Source organism: Dreissena polymorpha, chromosome 5 (genome assembly GCF_020536995.1).
Source record: "Dreissena polymorpha isolate Duluth1 chromosome 5, UMN_Dpol_1.0, whole genome shotgun sequence".
Lineage (NCBI taxonomy): Eukaryota > Metazoa > Mollusca > Bivalvia > Myida > Dreissenidae > Dreissena > Dreissena polymorpha.
The window spans coordinates 93,003,138-93,024,879 of NC_068359.1; the positions used below are offsets into that span (position 1 = coordinate 93,003,138).

A 21,742-nucleotide genomic window follows, 5' to 3' on the forward strand; every position below is an offset into this window, starting at 1 on the left:
GATACATTGATTTGCTTTATGTTCAAGTGCAATTAAACTTAAGAGTAAGAAAGGGAAACATTTCTATAATGATTGCATGTTAGAATGCAATTTTTAACCAAATTCTTTAGCGTGTGTGAGTTTGCATGGAAGGTCATTGTATTGGTGTTAGACCGGCACTTTTTGAAGGTTTCTGTGCCACAGTTGTGGAATAGTTCAATTAAGCTGCTTGAAGATACGGAATACAGAAGCGAAGACTATATTGCTAGACTTCATTGTAAAAAAACAGTCATTTGAGACCTGAAGGTGTAAAGTTCATAACAAATTACACATTTGTTCAGTTATGATTGCAAGCCTGTTCATGTATCTTTTCAGAAAGGTTTAAATACATTTTAAAAGGAAGGAAAAAAGGCTTTCATGCTTTAAAAGGTTTGCTATTTTAGAAATACTGTGTCAAGGCTGTAATGTTCAGAAGTTTTATTTATTGTGAAATTGCAGCATTGAAATGATACATGTTTGAAGTGCTGACGGAAGAACATTTAAGTGTACTATTTCTTGAAGAAACAATGACATAAGTATTGGAATTGTAGAAAGGAAAATACATGTATTTTTACCACAAAAGGTACGTTAATGAAATACTTTATACTGATTTCTGTTGATTCTAAATTGTTAAATTTAAGTTCCACAAGAATTTGTAATGTTACTTCAATCAAAACTGAGAGTATTTTATGCTTTCCGGTGGTTTATTGAGAAATATCAGTGAAATAAAACTGGTATTTCACTGTTTGAAACAGTAAAAAATAACAGTGAAAAATATCGATATTTTTCACTGTTTTATTGTGAAATGATGTCATTTTTTCAACGAAATGACGTTATAAATCCAGCGAATTTTAAAGTTTAACTCTTTTACAATGTAAATAGACGGTGAAAAAAGCATAAAATAAAAAGAAAATTTGTTGGATTCGATGGCATATCGATTTTAATTCACTCATTATCATAAAAAATACATATTTTATATGATCACTCGTGAAATAAAATCGATATTCCACAAACAAACTTTCACTGACAGTATAATTCTTATGTATATTTTAGATAGTTTTACATTTAGGCCACGACTTTTATATTTCTTGGTTTACAAAACCGCCGACCCTAATTTTTGGAAAATGGGAAAAAAAATAAAATCGGAAAATCGTCTTTTTTTTAAATATTTTATTCCCGACCGCACTTCAAAATGAGCGAAATGAGAAAAAAAACGATCCGGTTTGAGTACGGTTGCGAATAAAATCAAGTAAGTACAATCAACGATTGGTTCACATATATTGCAGAGATCGGGATATTTTTCAATGTGACACATTATGTACCAGTCCTTTTATGGGCACTTCTCAAAATTTATTTCGGGTAAAAATTACAGACAATAAGAAAATCAGCGTCAGTCAAATGTCGACCCCATCAAAATTTATTTCCGTGTCTGTGACGCAACTATATTGTTTAACATGTTAATTATATTAAACAAACCCGATAGTATTTGATAATAAGTATAAATAATCCAATAAAACACTGCCATTATTTACGATATATGTGTTTAGGAATTTTGTAAACACGTCCGCCATAGTTTATAGGAACTGTACAGAAAGTTTGGAAATCGGAACAAATCGGTATATCTCGGAAAATCATTGATAAATGTATTTGTCGTTTCAATGCTTAGGGCCGAGTAATTTCGGCAAATCGGAACTCAACTTGTGCAAAACACTAGCTCAATTAACCGTTAAACTCCGCCTCCGTTCTCTGCAAAAGACTCGAAGACGGAGCTATGCACGTGCTTTTATTAAATTGGAGGATTGCAATTGAGAAACAAACACACGATTGGTTCGGCATGTTGATTGCTAGACAAAGGAAGCCCATTTTTTCGGCGCGAAATTTGTCGCTTTATTGCTTCCGACAGAAAGCGGCTTTCCTTTGATGACGTCAAACTGTCAATTCACACAGACTGCACATTTTCGAAAAACTTTAACTGACTCCTTGTTTACAATTCCAGTAAAAAAAACACTTGCTAACATTAAACTTTGGATTAAATTATCAAAATAAAGCAAAAGCGAAGTTGACAAATATGATTTAATTAATTCGCGTCAATTCAAATAAGACGTTTTGCGTTGTAAATCAACGAGTTTTCATGACAACAACAACTTTGACAAACATTACCGCGACGACGCATGGATCGATCTACCTCGATTTTTTTTTTCATGTACGATCTCATAAGTCGAGTAAGAGCAAACACATACCGGGTAATTTGTGTATGAGTAGTTTATCTTATATAAGATTTATGCAACGGGCATCGCATTGCGTAATGGTGCGCATCCAATTATGGAAATGAAGTGCAGTTTTTCGTTTTAATGGGAGAAGAACGCATGTCATGTAATGGAGTGTTTAAAATTGCCTGATGTTACATAAGGTGCTGTTAGGACTCATTTCATTTGAAGATATAGATGTGTTTCATTGCATAATTTGATTTTTTGTCTCTGTGTTAAGGTTATAAAAGATATGTTGTCTTTGTTCTGATGTTATTAGCATTAACTTTTTTTTCCAATGATGTTTTTTTTTTTTTTTTTTTTTTTTCGACCGCCCGATGGACCATTTTCAAAATAATTTTTGTAAACCAATAAAAAAAAAGTCGTGGCCTTATTAAATTTACAGTGTCATTAAAAATGACATACTTTAACAGCCCAATTTTTTTCCACCATTTTGCAATCAAGTTGCTCATATAGTAGACTCAAAGTAATGTAATGATAGTGAGAAGATGATAGAAATTGTACTGTTTTAATTGAATTTTGTCAGAATTTCTACTGTTACAATATAATTTTGTCAGATAAGTAAATATTTGCATACAGAGATGCAATAACATTATATTGACAGTACTCATTGTTATTTCACACTAGATACAGACAGACATGGAATATATTAATAGACAATGGAATATTTGAGATTTTGTCCAGTGAAACAAGATTTTTACACCACAAAGCTTTGTTGAATTTAAAAATAAAATTGTGACAAATTGTGACAATGGATGTTTTATCAATTGAAATATTTGTGAAGCTGGCTGGAACTGTACTTCTCTGATGCATACTACTTTTAGTGGTATTGTTACTAATGGAGCATATTGATTTTTACCAGATGTTGAATATTTATACAGTACTTTATACATTAATCATCATACTTATTATATCAATGAAAAAAAATCTACATAAAAAGTCAGTCAGAACATGCTTGAAATTGTTGCTCACCTAATTAACCTCTGTACATACATGTAGTAAAGGATTGTACACTAGAATCACAATGCATCCATTTGTCATTATTGCCCCTTGACCAAAACTTGTATGGAGGTGTTCTCTTAAACTTATCAACATCAAACATTCAACATCCAGGTATTGTTTCTCATGATGCAGTTGAGTGAATTTCATCATCATATGTTTAAAGGTGCAATATTTATTCCCCCTTTTTATCCCCGCCGAATTTTTTTTTCGGAGGGGATATAGTAATTGGTCCTGTCCGTCCGTCTGTCCGTCTATTCGTCTGTCCGTCTGGCTGAAACTTTGTTCGGAGCATAACTCCAAATCTATTCAATGAATTTACTTTAAACTTAGAATATAAACAGGTGGCAACTAGGAAAAGTGCAGTGACCAAGAACCATAACTCTATCTACCTTAGTTTTTGAATTATCTCCCCTTTTATATAACTTTAAAGTAAGTTTTTGTCCAGAGCAAAACTCTAAATATGCTAAAGGGATTTACTTGAAACTTGAAATATAAACATATGGCAACTAGGAGAAGTGCAGTGACCAAGAACCACAACTCTATCTACCTTAGTTTTTGAATTATCTCCCCTTTTATATAATTTTAAAGTAAATTTTTGTCCGGAGCATAACTCTAAATCTACTGAGGGGATTTACTTGAAACTTGAAATATAAACAGATGGCAAATAGGAAAAGTGCAGTGACTAAGAACCATAACTCTATCTACCTTAGTTTTTGAATTATCTCCCCTTTTATATAATTTTAAAGTAAATTTTTGTCCAGAGCATAACTCTAAATCTACTGAAGGGATTTACTTGAAACTTAAACAGATGGCAAGTAGGAGAAGTGCAGTGACTAAGAACCATAACTCTATCTACCTTAGTGTTTGAATTATATCCCTTTATTTAATTTCAAAGTAAATTTTTGTCTAGAGCAAAATGAATTATCTCCCTTTATTTGTTTTTACAAATATTATTCTACTCTCTAAAACAAATGTTTTCATACAAGCAAACACATTTCAGCGGGGATTTGACACTACTGTGACAAGCTCTTGTTCAACTTAGACATTTGTAACATCATACTATTTGTTTATTATTTGTTTTTTTTTTCAGCCAGGCTGTTTTCGGAGAAAACCCGAGCTATTGTCATAGCCAGTTCGTCGTCCGCCGTAGGCGTCGTGCTAAAACCTTAACATTGGCCATAACTTTTTAAATATTGAAGATAGCACCTTGATATTTGGCCTGCATGTGTATCTCATGGAGCTGCACATATTGAGTGGTAAAATTTCAAGGTGAACATCATCCTTCAAGGTCTAGGGTCGAAAAACAAAGTCAAGGGAAGTAATAAGCTTTAAATGGACATAGTTATCTGAGCTGCCCACGTATATATTTTTGTTAAATAAATCAAAGCGGCGCAGTAGGCGGCATTGTGTTTCTGACAAGCACATTGTGGTAAAAGGTCAAGGTCATCCTTTACGGTCTATGGTAAAAAAATACAGGTTTAAGGGAAGTAATAAGCTTTAAAAAGGGAGACAATTATTAAACATTGAACATAGCCACTTTATTTATTTGGCATGGATGTGTATCTTATGGAGCTGCACATTTTGAGTGGTGAATCTACAGTCACGGTAGTGGCTTTTAATTATTTGCTACAAAAAAATAGAGATTCGTTACAGACAAATTAGTTTCAAGGGAAGTAATTTATATAATTATAAATCTCATATTATATATTTCCTTACCAAGAATTGAAGTTGTTAACCAGGTTTTCCGAAGGAAAAAACTGGTTATTAGATTGGCGAATGCCGGCGGGCTGGCTGGCGGGCTGGGGGGCTGGCTGGCTGGCTGGCGGGCGGGCGGAACATTAGCTTGTCCGGGCCATAACTTTGTCGTTCATTGTGAGATTTTAAAATCATTTGGCACATTTGTTAACCATCATTAGACGGTATGTCGCGCAAAAAAATTACGTCAATATCTCCAAGGTCAAGGTCACACTTTGAGTTCAAAGGTAAAAAATAGCCATAAATTAGCTTGTCTGGGCTATAACTATGTCATTCATTATGAGATTTTAAAATCATTTGGCACATTTGTTCACCATCATGGGACGTTGTGTCGCACGAAAGAATCACGTCAATATCTCCAATGTCAAGGTCACCACAACTTAAAATAGATTTATTTTGAAACAAACTTACAAAGGGGGTTAATTTTGATTGTTCATTTCAAAAGTTCAGTTTGAGTTGTCTCCCTTAATCAGATTTTTTTTCACAATGAAAACCTGGTTTTGTGACAATTTTGTCCCTTGTTTTCACAGTTACTGTACAGATTTATTATTTTGATTATTTATAACCCAAATATTTGGTTTGTCAAAGTTTTTTTTTAATGATATAATTATAATTTCTTTTATGTTCATTACATACCTGTGGACTTATGTCCATAGATACATGATCAACTCTGGCTATTTTTTTTAATGAAATTTTTATGAAAAAGAAAAAAAACAAACTCTGGCTATGATCTCTCTTAAACCACAGGCCTTGGTTGTCAGTGATGTCTGGCATAGCCATAATTGACTGTGAGACCCTCCCCACCCCTCCCCCCCGGTTGGATTGGACAAAATTCAAGGGAAGTAATAACCTTTAAAGGGAGATGATTTCTTTACCTGCCAAATGATAAATAGAAATCTTATTTCAATGCGGCGCAGTAGGGGGCATTGTGTTTTTAGACAAACACATCTCTTGTTGGGTCACTAGGTCAAAGGTCAAGGTCACTGTGACCTCTAAAAAAAATAAAATTCTGACAAGCTTTCGCAGCTGAGCGTGGCACCCGTTATGCGGTGCTCTTGTTTATTTTGATCTTTTCCGGAGCACAGCTCATCAACCAATTAGATGTCAACTCAAAACTAAACACATTGCGCCAGAACCATTACTATTGTTACCATATTTATAGAGTTATTGCTCTAAGTATATTTCTGTATAGAATTTTTTTTTGGAGCACATCTTAAAAGCTGTAAGAGGTTTGACCTTAAAATTTAATAGGTAGGTAGATGTCATTGAGGGAATAATTATGCTGTTCACTATTGCTTGCTTCCATATTTTTGAATTAATTGCCTTTTATCAGTTTGTATACTACATTTTGTTCAAAGTATATCTTGAACATTACAAAAGGTATCTTATTAAATTTTAATATTTAGGTAGACATCAATTAGTGACATGTTATTGCTAGACAAAGTGATTATTTATAAATGTTGTCATTTTGTATACTTCACAGGTACTCATCATTAGCTGCTTCTCCTCCCCTCCCCCAGCTGTTGCCCTTCCAAAACCCCTTAATAATGTCAATGTGTTATACACAATAACAAACCAAAAACCAAAGTTAGTCGAAAAAACATTTTTTTTATTACTTACAAACGAAACTGACCTAACAGTCACCTGAGAATAACGGTCACCTGCATACAACGGTCAGTCTGGATACCCCCCCCCTCCCCGACAAAAATCACTCTATATAACACTTGAGAATAACGGTCACCTTTCCATAACTGCCAACGGCCACTTTATTCCAATCGGAAACTCATGTTTGAACTGAAAACAACGGTCACGCGAAGAAAATAAAAACATTACATCATTTGTCCGTCTATTTTGCGGGTTAAGCGTCTGATAGTGGTTATTGCCTTTGATATTATAAAATCGGCCCGCTGCAAGTAAACAAATAATAGGGTGTTGAGAAGGTTTGTTTTCCGGGGATAACTTTGGGGGGGTATCTTCAAAAGAAAATATGTCAGAGTTTGTGACACGTTTAAAGTAATTATCGCTAATTAAATGACAGCTAATTAGTACATTGTACTTACAACCTTGAGTATGGATTTGAAAATAACATTTTCGGATCATTCTTTAAAAGGGCTTTCTAGCGTACACAACACTTTTTAAAGCATTCGGAATAGTAAATCACGGAATAACAATGAGTGGTAAACGTAAGTTCCTCACATTAGAGGAGCGAGTCATTAAGTGTTTGAATCTGTTTGAATCTGGATAAAGTTCGCGTGTAATAGCAATTATCGACTGCAGGCATTACGCATGAGCATGACAAAGTCAATTGATCTTTATCGCTGATTAAGTGTTAAAAACAACATTAAGCTGACAAGTGTTTTAATAGGAAGGCGATAAGAAGATTAGTGATTGGCTTTAAGGGCTTTAAGGGCAAAACATACACTGATTTGCAACATTTATAACAAACTAGACTTGTTCGGACGTGACGTCAATGGCACGTGACAAGCTTTATTTACTGAATGAACGAGATGCATGAGTAAACAATTATACCAGCGTTGATAAAGTCATTGATTTAGTTTAACAGTATGAAATTAAATCAATCTATAAGATATTATTCTATATTATTCAATGTAAGTTTATTCTGTTATTAAGCTTAGTAATCGGCAATGAGCCTTTATTTTACACTGTATGCAAACAACTGGGTGGGGTAACGACGTAGCAATACTACCAACTGACCAACCATCTTAAAATTGTGATCCCAAAACAAAGGTCACCTGTGGACAACGGTCACTTTGGTCATTTCCCTTGACTGATCGCTATTCTCAGGTTTGATTGTATATATATATTACAAGCAACAAGGTACTATGTGACTTGGAACCTTGAAATGCTGATGTCAGCACACCAGCCAATTTCCAAAGCTCAATAATCCATAAATGTTCAACCGATTTGCAAAAACCTTGGTATCAAACAACGCAAAAGACTTTGTACTAAAGGGAATATTGAGGCCTGTTCACACAAGTCTAACTTAAAGAGATCATCAAACAGCAAACTTGAAAGAAATAGTTGCAAGTTGTTGAAGAAGTGAGCTTTCGGAAATTGACTGGTGTGTCGAGATCAGCATTTCTAGGATTGAAGTCACATACAATGTTATATATCAGCAATTTTTTTCCTTCTTTGTAAAGTACCGGAAAATGGCACTTTCCCAATCTGGGAAAAATTACAAATTTCCCAAATGAAGGTTAAATTTTTTGTATTTTTTTTTCTTGAATGTTACTTTAATTATGTAACTTTAATTAATTAACTTATGCAGCTCTATGGCTAGAACCTTAGTAAATATAATATCAATAACTTGACATCAGTTATTCTCAATTTTAAGGTATTTGTTTGCAAAAAGTCAAATACACTAATTTCCCAATTTGAAGCTTTCATGGCGCGATTTTTCCCAATTTTAAGGTTTTCATGACTCGATATTTCCCAATTTTGAGGTTTTCATGACTCGATATTTCCCAATTTTGAGGTTTTCACAACTCAATTTTTCCCAATTGGACCGGTACAGGCACTTTTCCCAGTGGGCCAAAAAATCGCTGTACATGTTATATATGAGTACCAAACAAATTTTGACAAAAGCTTCTTTTGTTTTGTTATTGTATATCACAAATGGACAATTTTGATGGTTTTTGGAAGGGGTAGCAGCTTGGGGAGGGGGTTACAGCTAGGGGAAGGTGAATCTTCAGCAGTATATAAAATGCCAAAACATATTTGAAAGATATTTTTGAAATATCTGTCTGAAAAGGGCTAAGTGTAATTCTATGAACATTTTTAAAAGGTTGTTACAATGCAAGACTAATATTAGAAAACTGCATGACTACAACAGGTATTCAAGAAATTTGATGTAGCTAAAAATTGGTTACCCAGTTGATCAAGAATTATTTCCATATATATTAATTATTTAATCATGTATATAAAAGTTCAAATAATAAAATTATTGAAACAAAAATAACCTAATAAAATTCAATTTTTTACAGAAAGACCTACATAAAAGTCTTTTTCAATGTGTAAAAACTGTGTGAATACTTTAATAATCGAAGATTTTTGGCAGCACCATCCATAAATTAAGGGCATTTAATGCAACAAATTCCACAATTACTTTACTGCGTTTTGCTCGTTCTTTTCCCTTTCTATTGGATAGCCAGGAGTTAAGGCATTGGATTCATATTTCAGAAGCAGGAAAAATTGTTGCATCGCCAATCAAGTATAAAATAAACTTCAATTTCACTTGCAAATTGGAGCAAACAATTGTATTTTTTCAATGCCTGCTTCTATGTATTTGATTTGTTTGAAGATTACCCTTGCTATGTCTGAGAATTTATGTAACAAGCCGACAAAATATTTGCCTTTGGCAGAAAGTATTTATGAAATCGTCCTTGAAACATATTTCAAAGTGCATGCTCCTATAAAGCTATAAAGCGCTATGCTATTACATGCCAAATTTTCATTTTACAACTAATAGATTAAAGATGTTTTGAATTATCTTTGGTTCAGGTGTAAGTAGCTGTTTTATGATATGTACTAAATTTATGGAATTCCTAAGATTATTATATATGCAGCGTTCTGGGAAAACCAGACTTAATGCATTTGTGTAAAGTGTCATCCCAGATTAGCCTGTGCAATTTAATCAGGGATAATACTTTGAGCATATTCACAGACAGACCTCCTTTAACACTTTCTCACTAAGATAAGTATTTTGATGCATTGTAGTCCCTTAGAGAGTTAAATTAAATAAAAGACCTATATTACAAAATTCAAGTTTTGACGGCTTCATTTCCATCCCTTAGATACTGATGAGCAGCAAACAGCATAAAGCCTGTCAACAGACTGCGAATTACTCACAGGCTGTTCTGGTTTTATGCTGTTTTCTTATAGCTATTTTTACTTTGCTTCTAAGTGGTAAAGGGTTTAACAAAAAATACCATAAAATTGGAAAGTTTCTTCCTTAATTACTTATCTAGGCAGACCCTTTAACCCTTTGCATGCTGGGAAATTTGTCGTCTGCTAAAATTTTGTCTGCTGAATTTCTAAAATTAGCATTTTCTTCGATTTTTTTTCCAAAGAATATTATCAGAATAGCAAACAGTTTGGATCCAGATGAGACGCCACGTTCTGTGGCGTCTCATCTGGATCCAAACTGTTTGCAAAGGCCCTTTATATTCGGTTCCAGCGCTGAAAGGGTTAACCAGACGCATTGAGCCCAGTTTTCACAGAATCATGCTTGCCTGTAGGTTGGCACTAGTTTTGTTAAGGTTAAGTTATTGTTGAGATTGTTATCTTGTAATTATAAAGCAACAACTTGAGACAAAACATCATTATTATTATGTTGACTGCTTTGCAAATACTTTTAAAGGTTGAAAATTTCTTTCAGAATGGGTTTGAAATAGAGAAAATAAATCGCATTTTACACCTGTATAATATATTATGCCCCGCCATAGGCGGAGGGATATTGTTTTGGCGTTGTCCGTCCATCTTTCCGTCTGTCCGTCTGGAGCCATATTTTGGAAGTGCTTTGGCAGATTTCATTGAAACTTGGTATGAGTATATATATGGATATGATGATGATGCATGTCAAATGGCATTGTACACCATCTGTTAATAACGGAGTTATGGCCCTTGGTATCTTGAAAAAATGCTTTTTTGAGTGTCAAATATAACACTTTTGTGTCCAGAAGCATATTGGCGGGGGTTATCAATGCAACGAATTTGCTTGTTCCTTATTAAGCTTTTTGAGGGATGTACATGTGATGGAGTTGTAAGGCATGTGAACATCAAGCTGTGGTTTTTGAGCATTAATACAAAATACTGATCACCAACATAATTATTCACTAATTTTAGTAATTTTGCTTAATTCCTTGAAATATTTCTAAGGAATATACTGTCAGCTGCGTTATAAAAAAATTGGCTGTTCCTGAGAAAACTTGTCATTGTGCATGTGCGGAAAGCTCCGTCTCAGATTAGCCTGTGCAGTCCACACTGGCTTATCAGGGACGACACTTTTTGTTCCTAATCAGGATTTTCTCTACAAAGACTTCCTATATACATACCATAAAAGCGTAGTGTTGTCCCTGGTAAGCCTGCGCAGACTTCACAGGCTTATCTGGGACGGCACTATGTACATGCCCTGTTTTCCCAGAGCACTGCTCATATCTCTCATTGAATACAATATTCAGTCATTAACACACTGCAAGATCTTTGTTAACCCTTTACATGCTGGGAAATTTGTCGTCTGCTAAAATGTCGTCTGCTGAATTTCTAAAGTTAGCATTTTCTTTGATTTTTTTTCAAAGAATACTATCAGAATAGCAAACAGTTTGGATCCTGATGAGACGCCATGTTCTGTGGCGTCTGATCTGGATCCAAACTGTTTGCAAAGGCTTTCAAAATTCGGTTCCAGCACTGAAAGAGTTAAGGTTGTCCAGGGTCCTAGAGCAATTAAGCTGTGACAAAAGTAGTTTAGGTGTTTTGTTTGTATATTAACAAAACGCAGAATTTGTGTTGAAGACATGTGTAGCCCATACCAGAAAGTTCAGCGATGTTTTATGTTTATTGTTAGTGTTATCTGAATGCTTAATTTGAATTCTACATGGATACAGTTGTTTGCTTGAAAATGTGAATGAAATTATGCAGTAGAAACAATGATGATATTATGTAAAATGTGAATGAAATTATGACCTGGAACTTTGTAATTTATAACAAGTCGTGTCTTCTAGGTGGGAAGCTCATTCATAAACAATACGAAACATTGTTAGCTTGCAGACAGGCAGTCAAGCATAGGTTTTAATTGTTCTTTAAAGTTGAGTATTCAGTGAGTGGTTCTGTTGAAGAATGAATGATAACAATAAAGAAACAATCAGTTTATTTATAATTTTGGAATTATTATAAAAAACATTTTTTGACTTAAAACACTATTTTGTTTCTATGCAGTGAGTGTATTGGCTAAACATTAAACTCAAACAACAGGCACTAATTTTACCTCTTGTATTAGATAGAAAAAGGCAGTAAATTTAGATATCACAAACAGTACGCATCAGTATCAGCGTGCTTGCGCTATTTGCTGATTGAATATATGTAGTCAAATGCAGTTAGATTTGTTTGACAATATCATGCAGAAACAGGGTTCGCACAGGGCTTGAAAAGTGCTTGAAAACGAGTCCAAGGCTTGAAAAGCCCTTGAACAAAGGTTGGCCTTGAAAAAGTGCTTGAAAAGTGCTTATTTCATGTAAAAAAGCCTTGAAAATGTTTATTTATGCTCAAAATTACTTTTATCATCGCTTTTATTATTTTACTTAAATCGTTCTTAAGGGAAATATTATGAAAATTTATCATAAATTCCTTCGCGCAAAAAAAGTTGAATACGAAATATAAGTTTCGTACACTATTTAGTACGAAACGTTATGTGTACACGTCACAGATTATGTGTACTACGTCAGAGGTTCTTCATTGTGATCAATTTTTGCGAGTGAAAACGCAGGGATGGGGAAGTGTCGTTTCAAACCAGGGTGGTTAACTGAATAAGAGGAGAGAGCTGGAAGAACTGGAAAAGGAAATCAATTCTGTTAAAGACAAAATGTTATAGTAACTGACTGCTGTTCAAATGTAATGAACTAGTCTGTTTGATGTGAGCATAGAAAGAGACAATGTGTTTGTTTGTAATAACTTTTAAATGTAAATACAGTACAGCCAATGCGGAACAAACGTATTTCGCGATCCGCGGCGGCAAGGCGAAACGAGTCGATGCCGCTTCAGTCGTTGAAGCCGCGTCAGTATGCGGCGGCAAGTCGCATTTCGCCGCGAAACTTCGCATCTGTCCGCCGAGGCATGCCGCGATCCGCGACATGATGCCGAATCGATGCGCATCATGAAATAAAAAATCTTCAATTTTTTTAGTTACATGTAGTTTACAAATTTTGAAAGAACAATTATAATAATAATTAAAATCATAATAAATGTATTGTGCGCGGATTGTCTTAGCATATACATGTAAGCATAGTTAATGTGTCTGGCCAATTAAGTTTGTTTCCCGCCCGTAGTGTATGTATTTCACACATAAACACTGTCACGTAATTATGTTTTCGCACATACAAGTGGTCAAGGCTCCAGCATATGGTTGATTTATGAATTAATTGCATGTTGATTTTGCTATTATATTTAAGCTAAGAAAATTAGCAGCTTGAAGCAACATCAATAATCAAGACGGTGACGACGTATTTGTTGTTTTGTTAATTATCAGCTTATTATAACTATTGTTTGAATATGTGTATGTAAACACGTTTTATTTTGTTCATATTATACAGTTAATATCGCTACTAATTACCCGGTAATTCTGTATATTCCAGTTTTAAAGCAAATGCTGGTAAATATTTATGATACACAAACATTCTCGATATTTCCTTAAGTATCAAATACATTTTGGCATGTGTTACTATTTATAGAGATGATGAAATAACGTCTAATCGGTGCTTTTTTTCAACTGAACACACGATTTACGCTTGACGTGATGTTCATGTTTTTATACAACATAAAATACACCCAAACTTTCCAAACGACGTTCTACATGTCTGCATAATTTTCGCGCGCTTTTTATGAAACAAAGGATATTTTAGCACTGTTTATTTGACGCTAGAATTTGCCAAAGGTCGCGTTAGCATTAAAATTCGAAAGTGTGTTTCGGATTACAAATTTAATAATGATAATCGAACGAAACATTAACAGTTGCGAGTAATTAATTCTACGCTTCACATACATGTATGTACATGTGGGTGGATATCTTTTCACTCGATCTGCCGCGTACGTATGCGGCGGATTTACTCCGCGAAATTACGCGAGGTTAATACAGACTCTGCGTCGTTGCGCGGATCGATGCCGATTGCCACGGCGATACGCCGCGTGAACACACGATTCGGCGGCCGCGTACTAATAATCTGGCCGTGGCGTAGCCGCGGATTATGTTTGAGCCGCGTTGGCTGTACTGTACATATGTGACACTCATTGTGTTAAGGATGGATAACCTGTATTTCTATGTAATAACTAGAAATAACACGTATGAGTTATTGTGGAATAAGTGTAATGTGTTTGAGCAAATAAAAAAATGATATTTACTATGTAAATCTGGTTTGAAAATGCAGTTTTTAAAGGAAACTAACGTACGGTGCTCGGCCTTGAAAATGAAAATTTGGCCTTGAAAAGTCCTTGAAAAGTGCTTGAATTTAGGTTTGAGATTTCTGTTTGAACCATGAGAAATTGTTTTATATATCCTGGCATCTCTAGACATACTGTGAAACCATTTATTTTCGACAGCACAAAATTTCGTCATTTTTATAAAAATGACGATTTCGTCAGCACTTAAATTCGCCGATTTATGATTTTGAATTAAAAAAAAATGCGTCAGTCAATATCCGATTTGTGTGTAATACATATTCGCGATCAGTCGCAGTTGCGAAAAATCGTGGTACGAATGCGGGAACACACTTGAGAATCACTGCAGGAGGTGGGGCCTGTTTGTCACATGCCAATTAACTAGTCTTTTGTTATCAAGGGACAGTAATGGACCCTCTTAATGTATGCCATTAACACGTTCATTGTTATGATTAGCGGACAAGTGGGATCAAATAACCGTAAACGAGTGTTTGTAACAACGAAGCCAATTGCCAATTGGGTATGTGTTCTAGTTGGTATGATTTTTATTAAAATGCTGTCAATACCGTTTTAAAACTGTTTGTGTTATACGAAAGAGGTTCCAGTTTGTTAAGTGTTTTTTTTCAAATAAAATGCTTTTTATTCTAATATCAACATTAAAATTAGAAACTCTATGTGTGTGTTTGTTCTTAAAAAGTAAACTACCGGTATATAAATCAATAATGTCAATAATTCAAAAATAAATAAATTGATACATATAAAATAGTAATAAGTGTGGTTAAACGCAAACAATCAAACAACAAACAGCAATTAAAATATTCTTTATTAATTTGTGATAAATACGCATGTTGATCACACATCGTCATCTTTTCATTTGGTTTATTGTCTTTCATCGGCATTCGCTGCGTGATGGCTAATATGCAACACCCCTGAAAAACACAATGCACCTAATGGGTAATACAGTTATAAACAATTAGCGCTATTTCATTACCATTCTACATAAACGAAGTCAACGCATTCGACACAGCTGTAATGCACACGCGTTTTAAAGAAGTGTCACGTGTCAGTTAAGTACCTTGTGTAATCTACATCCCTTTGTGTCAAAACCGGATTAATCTTGATTACGAAACAGCAGTGAATGTGTGCATGGATTATGTTTGAATTTAATGCCTCATGTGTACGGTAAAGTTTTAAAATATTGTTCAACTTGGTGTTTGTATTTGTTCAAACATAGAGCATGATTGTTCGTTAGGATCTTAAATTCGCCGATCGGTCGACTGACGAAATTTATGAAAATTAATTCCTGGCGATTAATAATGGTTTCACAGTAAGTGTTAAATCTAGGCCAGGACACCATTCTTTAAGAAACTTTTTCTTGGTTTTACTGGAATATAAATTAATAATATTTAAAAGTAAATTCGCACACCAATTATTCTTAAAAATTGAAACAATACAAATAAACGTCCCTTCACCAATATTTGGACATCCCAAGATTCTTTCACACATATTTGGATATGATTTCTTGTTAATAATGGTGGAACTTTTATGAATTCAGTTAATATTTAATTTATGATGAGAATAGTATATATCCGATGATAATAATTATATTAGCACATGTTCATTATTTTAATGTTGGAACTGGCTGTTATTCTTAGTTAATATCCTGGTTTTTGGTGCATATGATTTTTACGCCCCCGGATCAAATGATCGGGGGTATATTGTTTTTGGCCTGTCTGTCTGTCTGTCTGTCATTGTATGTGTCTGTCTGTCATAATGTATGAGTCAAAAAACTTAAGCCTTGGTCATAACTTTTGCAATATTGATGATAGCAACTTGATATTTGGCATTCATGTATATCTTATGGAGCTGCACGTTTTGAGTGGTGAAAGGTCAAGGTCATACTGCAAGGTCAAAGGTAAAAATAAAACGAAAAAATTCAAAGGGGCCCATTAGGGGGCATTGTGTTTCTGACAAACATATCTTTTGTTTTTTTCTTGTAAATCAAAGGTAGTTAAAGGTGTAACCATATTGGTGGAAAATATCTCAACATGGTGATAGCATAGTGACAAGTTGTTATGACATGTTTTCACAGACTCTAGTAAGGCCATGTGAGGGCAAACACAATCGTGTCTGACTACTTAATTATGTACAATCCACTTAGTGAAAAGTATGCCATGTACCAGTGGGCTAGGGCAAACTCAATACAAGGTAGACAGATCAATCAATAAACATGTCTGCATTGAATTCATTGATCTCTCCATGTATACTCTCGATACCAGTTCATTTGATGTTGGTTTCTCCGTCAAAACTATTGAGAAACAGTGTTGTAACCATCAGGCTAGATTATTAATGATTTTGTGATGACTTCAGCAGTCTGGCGTTTAAATCATATGGGAGATGAATGTTAGCAAATAATGGATTGTATTTAATTACCTTGCTATCTGATTGCTTATATTTTCAATGGTGTCAGTGTAAGGTTGCTATAGTTTTGCAATATTTAATAGAGACACTGCAGCAATAAATAAACACGGTTCGGAACAAAGTTGTATGAAGATAGGTTTTAGTTTCTTATATGTATTTATATCAACTTATTTAAAATTTAAAATTCCAGGAAAAATTAAGTAGGTTGACTGCAAAAGATTTAACCCTTTCAGTGCTGGAACTGAATTTTGAAGGCCTTTGCAAACAGTTTGGATCCAGATGAGAAGCCACAGAGCGTGGCGTCTCATCAGGATTCAAACTGTTTGCTATTCTGATAGTATTCTTTGAAAAAAAATCGAAGAAAATGCTAATTTTAGAAATTCAGCAGACGACATTTTAGCAGATGACAAATTTCCCAGCATGCAAAGCGTTTACTGAAATACTGATATTACCTATTTGAAAATAGCAAACAATTCACATAAACATACAAAAAGTTGACCTTTGATGATGGTTTTTCTTCTTTTCATGCCCTCAATATTTATAGATGGGGTTTTTCATTAAGTGATGGGCCTGTCCTTTTTTTGCCCCTCCCTCCCTATACCAGCTTAAAATAAAAAGACATTCCGTTTTAACATCAATTATTCGTCCTAGAAAGTTTTAATACTTGAATGGATGATGTCTCTAAATACTACCAACACACATCACCTGATCATATTTTGGGCTTGGACTAATTGAAACAGTCCGAATTCTTGTATAAGAATTTAGACGGCTATCTGGCTTGCGCAATGGTTGGTACACTCGCTTCTAACCAAGGTGACCCTGGTTTGATTCCCGTTCCCGGAAGCATGTGAGTTTGGTTGGTGTTTACCATACGAAACAGGTGGGGTTTCCTCAGCGTACTACGACTTCCCCCACAACTGAAGACCACACCAAAATTGAAATTATTTTTAGTAGCAATGAAATAGCTGGAAATTGAAGCTTTAACTCAAAGTTTGTCCCAATTTTCAAGAGTTTAGTAAGTTAATTAGCGAGAAGTGCTGGGTCACACTCTTGATCCACACATGATGAAGCCTCTGGCTTGGAAAGCACCTCATAAACTTTGAAATACACACACACTTGTCCAAGCCAAAATGACATCAAAACTGCTTGCTACAAAGATTTGATACTTGTTTGTAATTTTTCTATTAACACTATCAACACGCCCAACTCATTGTGATCTTGAAATTGACATACTTTGGGACTTATTTAAACGGGCCAATTAATTAATACTAAAAAGGCTTCCACAGGGGCAATATGTGTTAATTGTGGTGAAATACCCAATAATGTTCAAAATCTAATAGGATGTCAATGTAATCATGTCCAGCATATTCAGAAAGCTTTCTTTTTGCCATATAATAATATGATTATATGATGGGTTCCTTAATTTTAATCTTTAAACTAGATCAGTATAGGCAGGGGATTTTCTTCTATGCAAAAAGGGCCGTAAAACGGACCCGATCCCGAAGCAAACGGACCCAATCACAAACAGATATTATTTTAAAAAATCCCTTTTTTTTAAAGAAAGAAGTCTCTTGTGACTTATGATTATTAGACGCAATATCTCAACTTTATTTTTCAAACATCCTACAAAATATATAACTTTAATTAAGACCTTTTTGTCGATAAATAATTCCCAAATTTGCCACATTTATCGTTAGAAAAATTCCCAATTTGACTAGACTCCTTTTCCCAAAATGGCTAGAAAACCCCCTGATGGTCATGTTATGAAATCTTGTCTTCTACAAAGGCTGACTGATCAAAATAATGTAATTAAAATAATCTGAAACTCTTCCAAAGTGCTTATATGGTTGAATTGACACTTGGTTGTTTGGTTTTCATAACGTCCTTACACAATCCATTTACTCCGTGAAATTGATAGGACTATTATAATGTAATAATAACATAAAAATGTGATTGCAATTTATTAGCATTTTACCTGCATTTGTGATCAGAGATTTAAAATTGTGCAATATGACAGATAGTTTTATAATAAGAATTCTTACATAACAGTTTTGATAGATTTGTGTGGCCTTGATAATTTTCTACTGTGCTCTTATGTATCAAATGAAATTTTTTATATGCATTTGTTAATAAAAAAATCTTGTACAATAATATTGTTTTAGAGAGGAAATGTCTACTTGATTAAGAGTCCTTTCTTAACCTATTAAAAACTTGTTTTGGGTATGTCATATTAAAATGATCAACATTAACAAACTCTTTTAATACATGGAACAAATAAAGTATTATTTTATTGTCAAACTGTTTACATATTAGCAATATTTATATGTTGATTTGAATGCCCCCAGTGACCCATGTATTCCTGTTTTTTTTGCCCTTGACCAGGAATGAGTTTCTATTTTAATTGCATAACATCTGTATGTTTTTGACATTTATTGAAGTATTGGTAAAATATTTATCATTTGAGACAGTTAATAGTTTTACATCATCATACACTCCTTCTTTAATTATATTTTATTTATTAACCAGGTTTTCCGAAGGAAAAAACTGGTTATTAGATTGGCGAATGCGGGCGGGCTGGCTGGCTGGCGGGCTGGCTGGCTGGCGGGCTGGCGGAATAAGCTTGTCCGGGCCATAACTATGTCGTTCATTGTCAGATTTTAAAATCATTTGGCACATTTGTTCACCATCATTGGACGGTGTGTCGCGCGAAATAATTACGTCGATATCTCCAAGGTCAAGGTCACACTTTGAGTTCAAAGGTCAAAAATGGCCATAAATGAGCTTGTCCGAGCCATAACTATGTGGTTCATCGTCAGATTTTAAAATCATTTGGCACATTTGTTCACCATCATTGGACGGTGTGTCGCGCGAAATAATTACGTCGATATCTCCAAGGTCAAGGTCACACTTTGAGTTCAAAGGTCAAAAATGGCCATAAATGAGCTTGTCCTGGCCATAACTATGTCATTCATTGTGAGATTTTAAAATCATTTGGCACATTTGTTCACCATCATGGGACGGTGTGTCCCACGAAAGAATCACGTCAATATCTCCAATGTCAAGGTCGCCACGACTAAAAATAGATTTAAAAAAAAAAAAACTTACAAAGGGGGTTAATTTTTTTTGGTCATTTCAAAAGTTCAGTTTGAGTTTTCTCCCTTTATCAGATTTTTTTTTCACAATGAAAACCTGGTTTTGTGACAATTTTGTCCCTTGTTGCTCATTTGCATCTAGATATGTTTATTTAGGACACGTTGCACTTCCAGTTTATGTTTTGCATTGTATTTCAGGATACAGAATTGCGTGCAGCCCTGTTTGGACATAAACAAACAGCGTAGACAACAGATGGTGGGCCATTCGAGAGCTGTTATGGTATGTTTGTAATTTACATGTACAGTTGATTTGTAATACACATTTAGTGATGCAGTCATTGTATGACATTTTCACTATTCTGGTATTTTCTGCATTTTTACAAATTAAAGGGGCCTTTTCACTTACGGGTAAATTGACAAAATTGAAAAAAATTGTTTCAGATTTGCAAATTTTCATTTTAGTTATGATATTTGTGAGGTAACAGTAATACTGAACATTTACCATGCTCTAAAATAGCCATTATATGCATCTTTTGACAATTTAAAAACCCGAAAATTATAAAGCGTTGCAACGCGAAGCGAATTAATAATTTGGAGAGTTCTGTTGTTGTCGTTATGTTTTGGGAAACTACGAGGATTGCTTATATAAAGTATCTAATATGCCTTATATTCTATACAGAAAAGGATGCTCGAGTGGTCTAAGTCGCAGGCTTTTTACTCCAGGACTCCAGGGGTCAGTGGTTTGAGTCCCGCAGAGGGTTACCTTTTTTTTCTTATTAAAAATTTTATTCCTGATTTTTTACTGGAGCTTTTTATATCCAATGATTATATTTATCAATATAAAGCATTTAATGACAAACTTCAAAACATGCCAAAATCTGTGAAAAGGCCCCTTTAAACATTGGATGCATTAAAATCATTTTAGATTAAAAAAAAATGATCGCCTCACATTTGTTACTGATAATTTGATAAGACACAGAGAAAATTCTGACTGTCCTGCAATGCAAACATTAAATTTACAAAAAATAAAATTTTGTTTGTAATTGTATTCAGTACAGAAACAAAAAACTTACAAACAGTCCTGTGCCAGTGACAAAAAGTTGCATTTCCTAAAAATCCAAATAAAAAATGCGTTGATACATTGGGTATTTGGGAAAGATAACAGCAGTAAATGCCCAATTAGGCATAGGACAGACAAGAGGCTGGGTTGTCATTTATTGTGATATAATTAACATAATAAACAATGCAACAAAGTATGTAAATGTTAAAAATGGCCCTATGAAAAGTGGGTATGTTTAAACAAATCCTCTTGAGTCATATAATATTATACACGCTCCAAGATAAAGGGATTAAAAGGGGGATTTTTTTTTTACATCAACTGCAGTTTATATTAGTAAAAAAACATCATGCCATATTTGTCATGTCCTTGATAGGATGGGGGAAGTCTTTAGCATGTTTCCAGACTGTGAACACTACCAACCAGATGCATTAGGAGTTTTAAAGCCGATAGCCTGCGAAATTTGTCATGGACCCCAAGATTTTCTGAGAAATCTTTAAATAAAAAGTACTTAAGAAGAAAGCTTGTCAAATTGTTCTAAATGTAATCTTATAACGGTGCACATCTCTTTAAATAAATCACAGGAGATATAAAGGACATGTTACTTCTTGTAAAATTGTGAGTTGGGTATTGGTCCGGTCCCATTATGTGTTTGTATTAGAACTCATTTGGACAGATCTCTTACAGGAAATCGGTACGGATCAGGTGACACGCGCAGAACATTAGTATTATCAGATGTACATAACTGGCGTCTTCCATTAAACCAATAATTCCCAAAGAAATGCAATTGATATTGCTCGGTTTTCAAGATGGTTTTATTAGGATGTTGATAATCTGCAGATTATCTGCAGATTAGAGCTATTATAACATTCCCGTATTTTTTTGGTGGAGAAAAAAGGGTTGGTAAAATTTTCAAAATGACTAAGACCACTTACTGTCATTCAGAAGGAAGAGTAAAAAGCTGT

The 21,742-nt window shown here is 34.3% G+C and overlaps 1 long non-coding RNA gene across 1 annotated transcript in view; it reads left to right on the forward strand.

Annotated features, from left to right (window-relative positions):
- LOC127832609 (uncharacterized) overlaps positions 1-21,742 on the forward strand; it is a 146,103-nt gene that overhangs the window by 46,006 nt on the left and 78,355 nt on the right. The window contains exon 3 of the long non-coding RNA XR_008026986.1: positions 19,919-20,000. This is a non-coding gene — a long non-coding RNA (uncharacterized LOC127832609). The remainder of the gene's footprint in view (positions 1-19,918; positions 20,001-21,742) is intronic.